This window comes from Delphinapterus leucas, chromosome 16, assembly GCF_059928025.1.
Source record: "Delphinapterus leucas isolate spDelLeu-1000000601 "Yukka" chromosome 16, BTC_Dleu_Yukka2, whole genome shotgun sequence".
NCBI lineage: Eukaryota > Metazoa > Chordata > Mammalia > Artiodactyla > Monodontidae > Delphinapterus > Delphinapterus leucas.
In genome coordinates, this window is record NC_143144.1 from 58,222,470 (window position 1) to 58,239,826 (window position 17,357).

Here is a 17,357-nt window from a genome sequence, read left to right on the forward strand (position 1 = left end):
AGAGCCTGCATACCGCAAACTACAGAGCCCACGCACTCTGGAGCTGGCGTGCCACAACTAGAGAAGAGAAAACCCACACACCACACTAGAGAGAAGCCTGGGAGCCGCAACTGGAAAGAAGCCTGAGTGCTGCAACAAAGAGACCGCGCACCACAATGAAAGATCCCGCATGCCTCCAAGAAGATTCCACGTGCCACAACTAAGACCCAAAACAGCCCAAAAAATTAAGAAAATAAATAAATAAAATACATATTAAAAAAAGTAAATTGCATCTTTCATCAATTGCATCTTTTAACTTTATCTTGTCCTCCCAATCAGATTTTAATTTCTTCAAAAAACAGAACAATATGTTACCACATATTCCTAAACACAGGATAAACTCATATGTAAGGCAAGGCTATTTTTTTAAATGAATGTTAAAAGTGACAAAAATAAAATTTACTGTATAAAATATTTTTTTGTTCCCTTGGGCTTCAGTGGACTAGAATAGCCCCTTTCCCTTTAACTTTCTGCCTTCTTTAGAACCAATTCTATAATTTAAACAGCTGTTTTTTCATAGTAACTGTTTTGTAATAGAACTTTTTTAGCAATAACTCTCTAAAAGAGCCAAAATAAGACATATTAAAATAGAAAATGTTAATGTATTCCAGAACATGGGCAGGAGATTATGTTGCTGCCAATCATTTCCCGGAGAGATCTATAAGGAACCTTAGGCCAATGAGAGTTTTATTTCTAAGCCACAGCCCAGCCTCTGTGTTGGATCACTGGAGCACAGAAAGATTTAATTCAATTTGATAAATTTGTCATTGAGTACCTATTATGTGCAAGGCTGTGCTAGATCTATAGAGTAAATAATGAAGATAAGAAAAGTCTTATACTCAAGGGCCTTATTAAACAAGAAAGTATATATAAGAAAGAGTAGATGATATCTCATTGTAGTTTTGATTTGCATTTCTCTAATGATTAATGATGTTGACCATTCTTTCATGTGTTTGTTGGCAATCTGTATATCTTTTTAGGAGGAATGTCTATTTAGGTCTTCTGCCCATTTTTGGATTGGGTTGTTTGTTTTTTTGCTATTGAGCTGCATGAGCTGCTTGTAAATTTTGGAGATTAATTCTTTGTCAGTTGCTTCATTTGCAAATATTTTCTCCCATTCTGAGGGTTGTCTTTTGGTCTTGTTTATGGTTTCCTTTGCTGTGCAAAAGCTTTGAAGTTTCATTAGGTCCCATTTGTTTATTTTTGTTTTTATTTCCATTTCTCTAGGAGGTGGGTCAAAAAGGATCTTGCTGTGATTTATGTCATCGAGTGTTCTGCCTATGTTTTCCTCTAAGAGTTTGATAGTGTCTGGCCTTACATTTAGGTCTTTAATCCATTTTGAGCTTATTTTTGTGTATGGTGTTAGGGAGTATTGTAATTTCATACTTTTACATGTACTTGTCCAGTTTTCCCAGCACCACTTAAGGAAGAGGCTGTCTTTTCTCCACTGTTTATTCTTGCCTCCTTTATCAAAGATAAGGTGACCATATGTACGTGGGTTTATCTCTGGGCTTTCTATCCTGTTCCATTGAGCTATATTTCTGTTTTTGTGCCAGTACCATACTGTATAGATTAGTGTAGCTTTGTAGTATAGTCTGAAGTCAGGGAGCTTGAATGGCCATCATCAAAAAATCTAGAAACAATAAATGCTGGAGAGGGTGTGGAGAAAAGGGAACACTCTTGCACTGTTGGTGGGAATGTAAATTGATACAGCCACTATGGAGAACAGTATGGAGGTTCCTTAAAAAACTACAAATAGAACTACCATATGACCCAGCAATCCCACTACTGGGCATATACCCTGAGAAAACCATAATTCAAAAAGAGTCATCTACCAAAATGTTCATTGCACCTCTATTTACAATAGCCAGGACATGGAAGCAACCTAAGTGTCCATCAACAGATGAATGGATAAAGAAGATGTGGCACATATATACAATGGAATATTACTCAGCCATAAAAAGAAACAAAATTGAGTTATTTGTAGTGAGGTGGATGGACCTAGAGTCTGTCATACAGAGTGAAGTAAGTCAGAAAGAGAAAAACAAATACCATATGCTAACACACATATATGGAATCTAAGAAAAAAAGTAAAAATAATAATAATAAAAAAAATGTCATGAAGAAACTAGAGGTAAGACGGGAATAATGACACAGACCTACTAGAGCATGGACTTGAGGATATGGGGAGGGGGAAGGCTAAGCTGTGACAAAGTGAGAGAGTGGCATGAACATATATACACTACCAAACGTAAAATAGATAGCTAGTGGAAAGTAGCCTCATAGCACAGGGAGATCAGCTAGGTGGTTTGTGACCATCTAGAGGGGTGGGATAGGGAGGGTGGGAGGGAGGGAGACACAAGAGGGAAGAGATATGGGAACATACGTGTATATATATATAACTGATTCACTTTGTTATAAAGCAGAAACTAACACACCATTGTAAAGCAATTATACTCCAATAAAGATGTTAAAAAAAAAAAAAAGAGTAGAATGATGCCTGTTAAGGAGGCACAAAGGACTTAAAGGAAAGGAGTAACATCCTTCTTCCCTACAAGTATTCTCCATGATAGCCAGGTATGGAGTAAATTAAAATGCGATAGAGGAGTCAAAACTTCTTCATATTGTACTGATTAAAAGCATGGGGTTTGAAGTTAGACAGCAAAGAGTTACAATCCTGGCTATACTTCTTTGCAGCTGTTTGACCTTGGACAAATTATTTAAATTCTCTGAACCTTAGTTCACAATAGGGATAATAGTTGTGGTGGGAATCATTACAGTTAACTAATATTCAGTTTTCTAGTTCTACATACATTGGACGATTATACCTTTTTGTCCCCATTTTGATCTCTTTGACCTCAAGATTTGCCATCCAACAACTTACCAGTAAAAATTTAGGCTGTAAGATTGCCTAGCACTGTAATTGGTGCTTAAATAGAGAAAATTACAAGAAGCACTGAGTAGGGCGTGGGACTATCTGGTGGGCCAGTGGTTAAGACTCCATGCTTCCAATGTTGGGGGCCTAGGTTCGATCCCTGGTCAGGGAACTAAGATCCCACAAGCTATGTGGTGCAGCCAAAAAAAAAGAAGAAGAAGCACTGTGTAGGGAGGAACTGATTTCCTGGAAAAGTTGGGCAAGGCTTCACAGAAGAGGTGTTTTTAAAGCTGAGTCTTAAAGGATGAAGAGGGCTAGGGCATCTGAGCCATACACCAAAATACAGAGTCATATTCTTGTCTTCAAAAGACAAGTTGTTCAGGCATACAGAATGTCCTAAAGTTTTACACTGAGATTTGTTAAAAGTGAACATAGTTGTCCTCTTGGACATCAGCTTCAAAGCCCCGTCCCTTCTCTGTCACAGCCTGGTTCCCCTAAATAATCCGTGGAACTGTCATTCATTGAACCTTTCAATCTTTCCTCTGAACGTATTTTCACCCTTTGCTACCCCTTCAGTTAACACGTTCCGTAAGTTGTATAAAAGCACTCTTCCTTTTATTTTACTTGAGATTCCATTCATTGAAGAAGCTTCAATGATAGCCTTCTTATGCTACAGTCCTGGGATTCAATGACTAAGACCATGCTCATTTTGTTGATACTCTGGATGCTTTTATATATTGGTTATATTCCCTCTCCACCGCATATATCAGTTCCAATCTACATAATTGGGCCTTGAACATCTCCATCAGTACATTCTCCTCCTCTCTCTATTATTTTAGTCGACCTTTCTGATTCCATCATTTTGAAGTTTGGTATCCAAAAAAATTACACATGGTGCTCTAGGTAGAAGGGCATCATCTATTTTACCCAAGGATAAAACAGTGTTTTACAGAATATTATCAATATACACCTTTTGCCACAGCAATGGTATCAGGAAGCAGTATTACTTGGCTTCTATGACCATAGCCACACACACTGAAGTTCACAGATTTTCTTTCTTTCTGTCCGGATAGTATAGAAATTAAGCCTGCAGGCTCTGGAGTCAGACTACCTGAATTCACCATTTTCTAACTGTAATTTGAACAAATTATTTAACTTCTTTAAGCCTTGGCTTCCTTGCCTTTAAATGTAGATAATCATAGGATTGTTGTTAGAATAAAATGAAATAATACCTATAAGGCAATAAGCAAAGGGTCTGCTACATAGTAAGCACCCAACAAGTACTAGCAATTACTATTGCTATTATTATTATTAGGCCCGTTCCTAAAATATTCCCCTTCAGGTTTATATCTCAATGTCCAGAAAAACTTAGTTCAACCAATATCTTTGAAGAAGTCACTGTATGTTCTCTCCAGATTAATTTTTAAAATATTAAATCTGAGTCTTTTTTCTGATCCATAGAAACTCTAACATACTTCCCTCTTAAGATAAATATTCACTTCTACTCATCAAGAGACACCATTAAGAAAATAAATACACGAGCCATAGACTGGAAAAAAATATTCACAACATGTATATCTGACAACAGACCCATATTCAGAACAAATAAAGAGTCCTTAAAAAAATCCATGATAGGGACTTCCCTGGTGGCACAGTGGTTAAGACTGAGCTTCCAATGCAGGGGGCTCAGGTTCAATCCCTGGTCAGGGAACTAGATCCTACATACATGCTGCAACTAAGAGTTCGCATGCCATAACTAAGGAGCCGGTGAGCCACAACTAAGGAGCACACGTGTCACAACTAAGGAGTACATATACCGCAACTAAGGAGCCCGGCAGCTGCAACCAAGGAGCCCACCAGCTGCAACTAAAGATCACACATACTGCAACTAAGGAGCCCACCTGTTGCAATTAACACCCGGTACAACCAAATAAATAAATAAATAAAATATTTTTCTAAAAAATCCATAATAAAAAGGCAAATAATCCTCCCTCAAAAAATACAAGACACCTGGACACTTTACAAAAGAAAATCTACAAATGGCCAATAAACACATCAAGAAAATGATCATCATTAGTCACCAGAAAAGTTTAAATCGAAACCATGATGAGATTAAATGCAATATGGTAGCCTGGATTGGATCCTAGAACAACAACAACAAAATGACAATAGTGGAAAAACTGAGGAAATCCAAATAAAATCTGTAGATCAATTAATAGTACTGTAACAGTGTAATCTCTTAATTTTGTATTGAAGTATAATTGACATAACATTATATTTTAATCTCTTAGTTTTGATCAAGGTATCAGGGAGATGTAAGATGTTAACATTAAGGGATGCTAAGTGAAAGGTTTATAGGAACTTCCGAAGCCAAACTTACGGAAGTTTTGAAACTTCTATAAATCCAAACTTATTTGAAAATAAAAAGTTTTAAAAAATGAGGTACCACTCCACATCGACTAGAATTGATAAAATGAGAAAGAATTAATGTTGGAGCGAATGTGGAACAACCAGAAATCTTGTACATTATTGGTGGGAGTATAAAATGGTAGAAACTCTTTGGAAAATAGTTCAACGGTTTCTTAAAGCATGAAACATACATTTATCTACCATTTGACTCAAGAATTCCACTCCTAGATAGTTATATGAGAAAAATGAAAATGTATGTCTAAAATAAGCCTTCCAGAAGAATGTCCGTGGAAACTTTATTCATAGTAGCCAAAGACTGGAAAGAATCCAGATAGCCGTCAACAGGATAATGGATAAACAAACTGTAGTATATTCGTATAATGAAGTACTCAGCAGCAAAAGAAAGAGACAAATCACTGATACAAACAACAACATGGATGAATCTCAGAAACGTTATGCTGACTGAAAGGAGCCAGATGCAAAAAAGTACATGCTGCATAAGTCTATTTATATGGAGTCCTAAAAAGTCAAACTCAATCTATGGTGAGAGAAATCAGACCAGAGGTTGTTTGAGGGTGGGACAGTATGAGCAGTGACTGGCGAAGGGTATAAGGAAACTATCTTGGGGTGATGGAAATTGCTGGGTGCTGATACAGATGGGGTTACTTAAGGGTATGCATTTGTGAAAACTGATCAAACTTGCTCTCTTAAGATCTTTGTCCTTCACTCGGTGCAAATTATACCTCAATAAAACAATTTTTTAAATAACATAAGCATACATTATTCCTTCCTTTTGTTTCCTGTTCCTAAATAAAGTCCCTTCTTCAGTCTAAACAGACCCTTGTCACTCCAAATACCATGCAATGACTATATTTTAAAGGTCTTTGATTAGAATCCTTGCTATAGATTTTTGAAAGTCTTAATTGGATTATACCTACTTGTTCCCCTCAAAATAGCTGTCAACTTATCTTCACAATCAAGAGACTGAGGGACTACAGTATTTCCACCCTTTGTACGTTATACTTTGGCATATTTTTCACGGAAAATTTAATAATATACAAATAGCCCTCTTATCTTAAGTTATCCTAAGTGTTTTACAAACCTTCAAAACAGATTTTTAAACTATCTAATATTTCATAGGGGGAACATTTCAGGCACACTAAAGTGCAGCGACATCTGGCCTGCAACATGGCAGCTGTTTCACAGCCATGACACCTCACAAAAGTTTAGGACAGGAAGTGAAGAATTCTACAGCCAACTGAGGCGAAGACAAGGAAGGCTGCAGAAGCAGAAGGCTGCAATGGCGTGGGCTGGAGCACAGCCAGCACGATGTGGTTAACACCTCTGTCGTAATGAAAAGCACAAGTGTCGTTGGTGGTCAGAGCCTCATCTCACAGAAGGCACATCCCACAGCACAGTGACCTTTCCCTTCCATCAGGAGCACTGGTTTATTTCTAATACAACAAGAAAAATACTCCCACTAGCCATGTTCAAATCATTCCTTCCTGAGGTCTATTCCTTCCTGCAGGTACTAAACTGCACAGGAGTTTAATTCTGCTGAAATATAACAAGGTCTTTATCCTGATGTCAGAAGGTCAAGCCAGCACTTAGTTGGATATATTTCACCACAGGCCAGAAGAACAGAGAAAGCTGTAATTTGGGTTAAGGGAGTACAGACAAACATACTGCCATCCAAAGACTCTCCTTTTAGGTACTTTATGAAATTTTTGTTTTATTTCTTTAGTTTTGCTAAATTAAATGAGAAAATTTTTAGTGCTTTTCCCCCCCGCCCCGTGATAGCCTTCAAATATCTTCCTGATGGAAAGCTCATCTAGTTTTTGCTGAACCTAGAGGAGAATTCTAGATGTAGAAGACATGAAAGAAGGCCACAGATTTCTTCATGTGCTTTTGGCCAGCACTATCTGCCTATGAAAGCTTCTTGTAAGAAGGGCATGAACATGACTGTAAATAACCATCATACCTTGGTCTCACATCTATGGAAACATAGATCCTCCTTTGTTTAGCTCTAAACTGTTCTGGATGCTAGACCTCAAATCATTTTTCCCATACCCAACAATTGAACCAGATCACTCAGCCTTCCAGAAATTCCCCATCACTTCTCAGGAGTACATAAGGATTTGTGCCTTGAATTTCAGTGCTTCCCCCTTGATAGTCATGCATGCACTATTTGAAAGGCCAGATAAAGATACCTAGTATCCAGACTACCATACTACAATAAGAGGTCCACTCATGCAAAAGATGCGTTCTACCCTTTCACAGTGCATATAAGGCTGTAGTTAACACCTCCTGGACACCAGAGGATACTAAAGAGACTCCAACCTTGTAAACTCATTAATCATTATCAAAGGACAAGTTCTTTCTCTCTTTCCATTCTGCCCAAAGGGCACAGCAGGTCAAAGATACACTGAACTTAAGACAACTCAAGACACCACATGAAAATGTTTGATGGAGATGATTATCCAGGAAAAAATCAAGCTGGAGATTTAGATTTGACCACCATCTGCTATGAGCCAAGTAGGGAACAAAATCAGCAACAAAAATTGCATAGAGTGACAAAAGCTAATGGCTAAGAACTAGATTTTACAAACAAAACAAACAAAAAAACCCCCGCACACATATTCAGAGGTGCAAAACATTCTCAAATTTGCATGCAAATCAAGGAAACTAAGGCTGGGGAAAAAACAATTGTAATTGGCAATTAGGAGGTCATAGTGATCTTCAAGTGTTATGGGTCAGGCAAGTGATCAGAGAAAAAGGCAGATTTCAGAGAACTAATGAGAGTGTGAATTGAAAGTGGAGGCTATGGGACAGACTACATATTTGAAAAGATTGGCAGTGAAAGGAAAAAGAAATAGGACTTTATATTACGCGCTAAGCTTAATGTACCTGGGAGAATTTTAACTTTCTCAGTCCATTATTTTTATTTTTATAGTAAAATTCTATTATAAAGCACCACTATGCTATAATCTGAATCAGGCTATAATGTGGGTCAAATCCTGTCCCCTGTGTGCATGGTGTTATATAGGATATCAGTCTCAATACACCAGAGAAAGCATGTGAGTATTATCCTCGTCCACTCCACTCATATCTGTGTTATTACACAGTTTAACTTAAATTCGAATTTATGACACTAATGTTGCTTCATTGGGACTTTTTTTTTTTTTTTGCGGTACGCGGGCCTCTCACTGTTGTGGCCTCTCCCGTTGCGGAGCACAGGCTCCGAACGCACAGGCTCAGCGGCCATGGCTCACGGGCCCAGCCGCTCCACGGCATGTGGGATCTTCCCGGACTGGGGCACGAACCCGTGTCCCCTGCATCGGCAGGCGGACTCCCAACCACTGCGCCACCAGGGAAGCCCCATTGGGACTTTAATATACTTATTATTTGAAATAAATCACCCCATTTCTCTAATCACCCTCTATTGACAACTTTACTAATTTGGTGAGATGATGATATTGGAGTGTGAAAAACATATTGAAAAAAGATTTATGTCTAAATCCAGATGTTGAGACATATGACACCACTATGGAGCCTGATGATTTATTTTCTCTCACTATAGGTCAGAACACATGGCTTAGAGAACACTTAAGAGAAGTGAGCTAGTGTACTCATATTTCACTACTGAAACCTTTGGTTCCAATTTGAGTAAATTTACCAATGAAATAAGCTTGATGAACTTGTATGAAACTCAACATTCTTCACTTCACATCAAATTCTCTACCTGTCTGCTTCCATGGGGGCAGAGCTAGTGCTATCATCAAGGAATTTCTCAAAGACGTAGCCATTTAAATAACTCAGACCTTGGTTATATGAATTCTTTTAGTCCAAGTTAGTAAAAGGAATAAAGACACAATAGACTCGGTATTTAAATTTTTCCTTTCAATGAAAAAACTGCTGACAGAAAAGGCACCTTGCAACTAGTCAAGTACCCTGGTAAGGAAACAGTCATAGCCAAAGGAACATAGCTACCCAAACTCATGAGTGTTTAGTGAAGGCTTGTTGATGATACCATTAGTGATTAAACTTCAGGGTCAAGATCATGTTCTGAGTAAAAAAACATAACACGAAGTTAAATCTGAAAATGCTGGAAATTATACTCCATCAAGTTACAGCTATAATGCATCAATGGAAAACATAGAGAATGGTTTAAATCAAGAGTCAGAAAACCTTTCTGTAAAGGGTCAGATAGTAACTATTTTAGGTTTTGCAAGCCATAGAGTCTCTATTGCACTGACATAGCCCTGACTTTGTCATGCAAAAGCAGCCACAGAGAATGTGTCAAAGAAGAGTGTGGCTGTGTTACATTAAAATTTTATTTACAAAAACAGGTGGCAAAAGGAAGTGTTCAACAACAACAGTAACAGCAACCCAAACTCAACCACAGAATATGTCAAAGGGATATGGGAGCCAACTGAAAGAGCTCGCAATGGCCAAAGCTGGAACAATTTGAGCAATGAAATAAAGCAATATTGAATTATAATCAAAAGAATAAAATAAATATCCATGAGTCCATACTGATATTAATAAATGACTAAATGAATAAATAAATGAGGGAGAAGAAATGAATCTCTCATGCAGAAGAATACAAATAATTTATGCAGATATTCCATCTTCAAGAAGGTGGATTAAAACTCCCCACTCAGGTGTGGGCTGCACATAAGGACTTCCTTCCAAAAAGTATATTATGGAAAGAGGAGGAAAAAGAGTAACTTTATAGTGGAGAAATCTGACAAACACTACTTCAGCCAGGTGATCAAGGTCCACATCAACAGTGATAAGTCATGTTGACAGTATGTAGTCTTCATATGCTGCAATGATAATATGGCACTTTATCTCTGTGGTTTTCTTTCCCAAACTGGTAGCCTAAGTCTAGTCACGAGAAAGACATGAGGCGAATCCCAATACAGAGACATTCTATAAAATATGACAGTTCTCCTTAAAACTGTTAAGGTTACCAAAAACAAAGAGAAGTCTGAGAAACTGTCACAATCAAGAGGAGCCTAAAAAGGCATGATAACTAAATGTAATATGGTATCCTGGGTGAGATCCTGAACAGAAAAAGAACATATGTAAAAACTAAGGACATCTGAATAAAGTATGGACTTTTTTAGTTAATTTTAAAAAATAATAATAATAGATGGCAGGCCAGATTTGGCCTGGGCCAGCCTGGGTTAATTGCTATATTCAGTGTAGGTCATGGTGGTCACCCAAAGCACAAAACAAAACATAGAAATAGGTGACAGAATGAGAGCAGGGCCTTTAGGGACTATCCAATCTAGCCCCTTATTTTACAGATGAGAAAACAGGAGCAGAGAGGTTAAGTGTCTTACCCAAGTCCAACCAGCCTTTAAGTAGTGAACCTAAAGCTAGGATTTGGGGGTTTAACTTCCTGGCTAATGCTCTTTATGCTACACTATGTTGCTGCCTTCTCCCCTTTCCCTATATACATAGTTCCGAGTCACTACAAAAATAAGGGAGCACTTTGGCAACTCGTCTGACTTATGCTCTCCAGAAAAGAAAATCCTACTATGCCTTCCTATTTTCTTCCAAGATTTTTTCCCTAAATTTCCTATAATTGAAAGCTAGAACCCACAAAGCACCAGAGCCCAGAAACAGTGACTCCTCACTGCTTTCCAACTCCTGATCTTGTTTACATGTTTGTCTGCAAAAGTTTTAATTAAATAAGAGAAAATGAGTGCTTTAAGTTCCCAATAAAATCTGTGCTGCAGTATGAGTCATTGTTTTCTTTTTTTACACTAGCCAGGGTAAAGCCTTCTGGTTTTAATAACTAATACTGCTGAGTTCAATAAAAAGCACTTAATTTAATTTAATCCGAATCTTGATCAATGCCAGTTTCCCCTGGAATTTTATCTTTGTTTTAATTTGAGTCTCTATGTTCAGAAAAATGAGAGGCCAAGAGGAAAGGAACAGAAGTCAATTAGCTTGTAGGCTTGTTTCTAGGCAAAAGACATGAAAATATAAGATTGACAGGTAAATTCCAAGATGCTAATATTTCTGCCCTGCTGGACAAACTTTTCCTGGCAGAATTAATGTTTTCTTTAGTCCTGAATAAAGAAAGTGAACAATTCATAGACCCATTTGGAAAATATTTTTTAAATAAAATATCCCAAAGCCAATTAGTATCACATTTCTAAGTTAGAAGTATATTGCCTTTAATGTGTTAATAATCGAGAGATATGCTACTGTAAAATTAGATACAGAAAGCCTCTTGAGTAAGTCTGCTTGAACACTAAAGCAGCCAGGCTCAGTGCTTGGGGGACTGGAATGGATATAAAGACTGAAATGCAAATAGAATGATGCAATTCTGAGGACAGTTTGATAAGCTTTTCTTAAATGGTCCTTTCATTACTGCAATAGAACTCAGTTCTATATCTGAAAACATACATCTTTTTAGAAAAATTGCTCCTTACTATTAACTGACACCACTTCCTTAACTTATATCTGTTAAGTTCCTTACTGCCCTGTCAAGTGTGAACTAAAAACTTTTCAAGGTTGGGGAGGGGGGAGGTTATTAAAATCTACATTTTAGTTCAATTATGTAGTTTTTCAGAGCTTTTCTGAGGATCTTAAAAGAGGCCAGAGCATTAGGGCCAGCTTTCTATCTCCCCCCAGAGCAGGGTTACTGGCAGCCACATGTCCTTGCCACCATCCTGAAGTACTGATTCAACAGTGGACCACAGAGACAAAGGCAGCCAGTCTCTTGTAGAATTCCAAACTTCAGTTGCTGTAGCACCTGGGTTCTCCATAGGGGTTTCGTGTCCAAACCTGATCCAACTACAATTCACAGGCTATAGAGTGTTAACCCTGGGAGGAAACTTGGAGAGCATCTGAGCCAGTGATTCACATACTTACAGATTTCATGGGCCAGTAACGTTTTAAAAACAATAAATACTGAGGGCACCAAAATAGGATTGCTCATTTTTTCATAGTCATTTGCTTTAACAAAATAAAGACACTTAAAATAGCTACTACCACTAATTATCAGCACCATTTCATAATGTTATATTTTAATACCAAAAATATGGGAAGGACGTAAACTTGGAACTTAAAAATTAAATAAATTTAGCCTCATTAAAAACTCACTACATTTTTCTTTTTTCTCATTTCATCCTCAATTGCTGAAAGCTTCATCACACGCTGACTGACGTTCATCTATAGACCACTGTTTGGAAAACAACCAGCTAGTCCAACCCTTTTACTTTACTGACGAGAACACTGACTTCCTGGGAGATGAAGACTTACAGAAATCAAATTGACTGATGGCAGAGACTGGACCAGAACCCAGATCTCTAAATTCTGAGTATTTTGCTTTTCCATTGACAGCAGATTATGTCATCGCTCAACAAACTCCCTGATTCCTGACTACATGCTTACGGAAAAATTAAAAAAGAGAGCTCTCCTTAAAAATTTATGGTCAGGGTGGAATAGGGAGGTAAATGGAGGTTTGGAGAACAAATAAGTAACAACTCTAATTTAGAGAAGAATGTAATGTGCAAGGAGATGCAAATTGCATTGCTATGAAAGTTTTAGAAAAAGGAACCACTTATAGTTGGGGACTTCCTGATGTCTTTATAGGACAGGCCACATTTGAACTGGGCCTTAAGAAAACAAAAGGCAGTAAGGACATATATAACTGAGTGAATGGTGTGAGCAAAAATTAGTAGTAAAGTAAGTTAAGGATCTATGAAGGAATATCAAGTATTTGGATTTGGGCAAACCTGAAGAGTAGATAATAAAGAAAGAACAAGAAAGGTTGTTTGGATCCTGGGCCCTGCGGCCCGGGCAGAGGCGGGCAGAGGCAGGGAGCAGCTGTTTTCTGGAAGGGGGGTCACGTGAGGCCTCTTGGTGTGGTGGGTGGAGACGGAAAGTTGCGGTTAAGGAGGGTCGGATTTAACCGTCCCAGGGAAGCGCGCCCGAGCTGGATCGCGGAGCGGACTAAGGTAGTGAAATCCTAAGAAGAAAATAAGGGATTGCATATTACTTCTTCTCTAATTGTTTGAACTCAGAAGTGTGCAGGTTTGTTGCAAAAGCCAAAAGAAGATGGCAACTCCTTATGTCCCAGTTCCTTTGCCAATAGGGAACTCTGCTTCCAGTTTTGCAACCAACAGAAACCAAAGAAGTTCTTCTTTTGGGAGTATCTCAACAAGCTCAAACTCTTCCAAAGGCCAGTTAGAAGACTCAAATATGGGTAATTTTAAACAGACTAGTGTACCTGATCAAATGGAAAGCACTTCATCTGTCTGTAGCAGTCCCCTCATTAGGACTAAATTTACAGGTGCAGATTCTTCCATTGAGTATTCTGCTAGACCAAGAGAAAGTGAAGAACAAAATCCTGAAACAGTGAATTTGGAAGATAGACCTTCTACACCTATTATCCTGGGTTATGAGGTGATGGAAGAAAGAGCTAAATTTACTGCTTCCCTGGTGGCTCAGTGATTAGGAAAACGCCTGCCAATGCTGGGGACACGGGTTCGAGCCCTGGCCCAGGAAGATCCCACATGCCGCAGAACAACTAAACCTGTGCGCCACAACTACTGAGCCTGCGCTCTAGAGCCCACGTGCCACAACTACTGAGCCTGTAAGCCACAACTACAGAAGCCCGTGCACCTAGAGCCCGTGCTCTGCAAAAAGAGAAGGCACCGCAATGAGAAGCCCACACACCGCAACGAAGAGTAGCCCCCACTTGCCACAACTAGGGAAAGCCCACACACAGCAGTGAAGACCCAACACAGCCAAAAATAAATAAATAAAATAAATAAATTTATTTTAAAAAATAAATAAAATAAAATCTGCCTCCTCTTAGGTTAAAAAAAAAAAAAGAAAGGTTGTTTGGGCATTTCAGTAGATGTTGAATGTCAGTCTAAGAAGTTTACACCAATGCATCTCAAATTTTAGTGTGCATAAGAATCCCCTGAAGTTACCAGAGTACAGATTTGGGAGACCACAGATTCTGATCCAGTAGGTCTGGGTGAGGCCTGGGAATTCATTTCCAATAAGCTCCTAGGTAATGCTGATGATGCCCATTTGTGGATCACACTGTGAGTAACACTACGTTCAGTAACATTTAGACATAAATGGAAGACATTCACAACTAACTGTATCTTTTTAAGCAGAGAAGTGATACACTCTATCCTTGTCTATTTATTCAGTTATTTTGGACTGAAAAGTGGAATTATCCAAAGACCAGTTATTAATTTTAGACCTTTAGAATTTTCTCTGTTGTGACCACAGTTGTTCTCCCATAAAGAAATAATCCAAAACGCAGTTTTTGGTGGGGTTTGAATTTGGGGGAATAAGATTTTGAAAAGTCAAAAGACTAGGAAGGAAACTAAATGTGTTTATTAGCTACTACTTTGAAAATCTTTAAGCACAAAATATTATAAAAGGTAAATAAAACATACTTGGGAAGAAAAATTACCGTCAAATCAGCCTAACTAGGAATCTTCATCTTCCCTTAGAAGCAGGAATAATGTTAACGATACATCCTCCAAGCTTGGAAAAAAACAGACTCGTGAATTGCAGTCTTGTGGAAGAGGAATCTCTTATCCTGATTGCAGAGATCAGAACTACCATCAATGGGTAGAAATTTTAAGGGATTAATAATATTGCTAAAGATAAGAACTAATTTTTAAAGGTATAACTTTCTCATAAGTCTGTTCAAAGATGACTGGATCACCTCATGAAATGAGGAGCCACCCTATCTTGGAAGTGCCTTAAGCAAAACCTGGTTAACAATTTGGCAGGTTTACTGCAAAGAGAAATCAAGCAAGCTTTCGATAACCATTTGGCCTAGATGACCTCTAAGAAGTCATCTAACGCTAAGAATCTAGGATTCCTTTCTCATCTCAACCCCTACCAAGAATCAGCAAAAGATTAGTCAGATACTTCAGAATAGACACAAAACCCTCATGAGGATGATAGTTAATTACACAATTTCAGAATACTGACAACTCAGCAATCATCAGTCATGCTTGGATACACTATTATTAGGGTTGGGAATCTGGACTCAATTAAAATGTTCTTTCTTCAATAGAATGTTACTTTTCATTACATTAAAATATTTAAAACCATTTTTTAAAACAAATTTATTTATTTGTTTTTTGGCTGCATCAGGTCTTCGTTGCTGCACGCGGGCTTTCTCTAGTTGCGGCGAGCAGGGGCTACTCTTCGTTGTGGTGTACAGGCTTCTCATTGCGGTGGCTTCTCTTGTTGCGGAGCACGGGCTCTAGGCGTGCAAGCTTCAGTAGTTGTGGCACGAGGGCTTCAGTTGTGGCTCGCAGGCTCTAGAGCACTGTCTCAGTAGTTGTGGCGCACGGGCTTAGCTGCTCCACGGCATATGGGATCTTCCCGGCCCAGGGCTCCAACCGGTGTCCCCTGCATTGGCAGGCGGATTCTTAACCACTGTGCCACCAGGTAAGCCCGAAACCATTTTGATATATGCTTTAAGTACACATTTTTAGCACCTACTTCATGCCAGGCAGTGTGCTTAAGTGTTTTCCTGAAATATGCATACCCAGGTATTATGTGGAATGAAGCTTCTTTAATTTTAAAGAGTCTTACTCCCTAGCAGTGGACCAATAAGGAGGAACAGTAGAAGAAATAGGCACCTACTTGAAGAGCTTCCCTGTCCAGGAATAGCTCCCCACCATCTGACAGTTTATGAAACTCCATTAATAAAAATCCTTTCCCTTGGTTCTTAAAGAATTTGTATTAAGTGACTTCCACTGAAAAGCAAACACATCCTAAGAGAAATAACTTAAGACTCCAGCAGCTTAATAACTTCCCCTCTTTGGACTTCAGTTTCCCTACCTGTAAAATAAATGGTTTTGACCAGATGATCTAGGTGGTATCCTCCAGCTACGGAAATCTAGGACTTATTCGGCCTACAGGCCAGAGAATGGGAACAACTTGTGGCTGGGTTTTAAAGGCTGCCTAGAAACAAATGTTAGAATCATAAGCAGCCCAAAGTACTTACAATGCTCAAACCCTCTCCTCAACCTGAAGTTATAAGGAAAGATTTAAACACACCTCCAAACTTCATGGGTAATTCACTCCCTTACAGCTTCTGGACAACCTCTGGCTAATAAAGATTAAATAAACAAATATAAAAAACGATCCTAGGGGAGACCTTCAAGATGGTGGAAGAGTAAGACGTGGAGATCACATTCCTCCCCACAAATACATCAGAAATACATCTGCATGTGGAACAACTCCTACAGAACACTTACTGAACACTGGCAGAAGACCTCAAACTTCCCAAAAGGCAAGAAGCTCTCCACGTACCTGGGTAGGGAAAAAGAAAAAGAAAAAACAGAGACAAAAGAATAGGGATGGGACCTGCACCTCTGGGAGGGAGCTGTGAAGGAGGAAAAGTTTCCACACACTAGGAAGCCCCTTCGCCGGCGGAGACAGGGTGGCGAAGGGGTGAAGCTTCAGAACCACGGAGGAGAGTGCAGCAACAGGGGTGCAGAGGGCAAAGCGGAGAGATTCCAGCACAGAGGATCGGTGCCGACCAGCACTCACCAGCCTGAGGGGCTTGTCTGCTCACCCACCAGGATGGGCAGGGGCTGGGAGCTGAGGCTCAGGCTTCTGAGGCCAGACGCCAGGGAGAGGACTGGGGTTGGCTACGTGAACACAGCGTGAAGGGGGCTAGTGCACCACAGCTAGCCGAGAGGGAGTCCGGGAAAAAGGCTGGAACTGTCCAAGAGGCAAGAGACTATTATTTCGGGGTGCACGAGGAGAGGGGATTCAGAGCACCGCCTCAACGAGCTCCAGAGACAGGCGCGAGCCACGGCTATCAGCGCAGACACTAGAGACAGGCATGAGATGCTAAGGCTGCTGCTGCAGCCACCAAGAAGCCTGTATGCAAGCACAGGTCACTACTCACACCTCACCTTCTGGGAGCCTGTGCAGCCCACCACTGCCAGGGTCTGGTGATCCAGAGACAACTTCCCCGGGAGAACGCACGGCACGCCTCAGGCTGGTGCAATGT

At 39.4% G+C, this 17,357-nt stretch overlaps 1 pseudogene; it reads left to right on the plus strand.

Moving 5' to 3' along the window:
- Positions 1-13,405: 13,405 nt before the first annotated feature.
- Positions 13,406-13,801, plus strand: LOC149747296 (sorting nexin-16 pseudogene; annotated as a pseudogene).
- Positions 13,802-17,357: the final 3,556 nt, after the last annotated feature.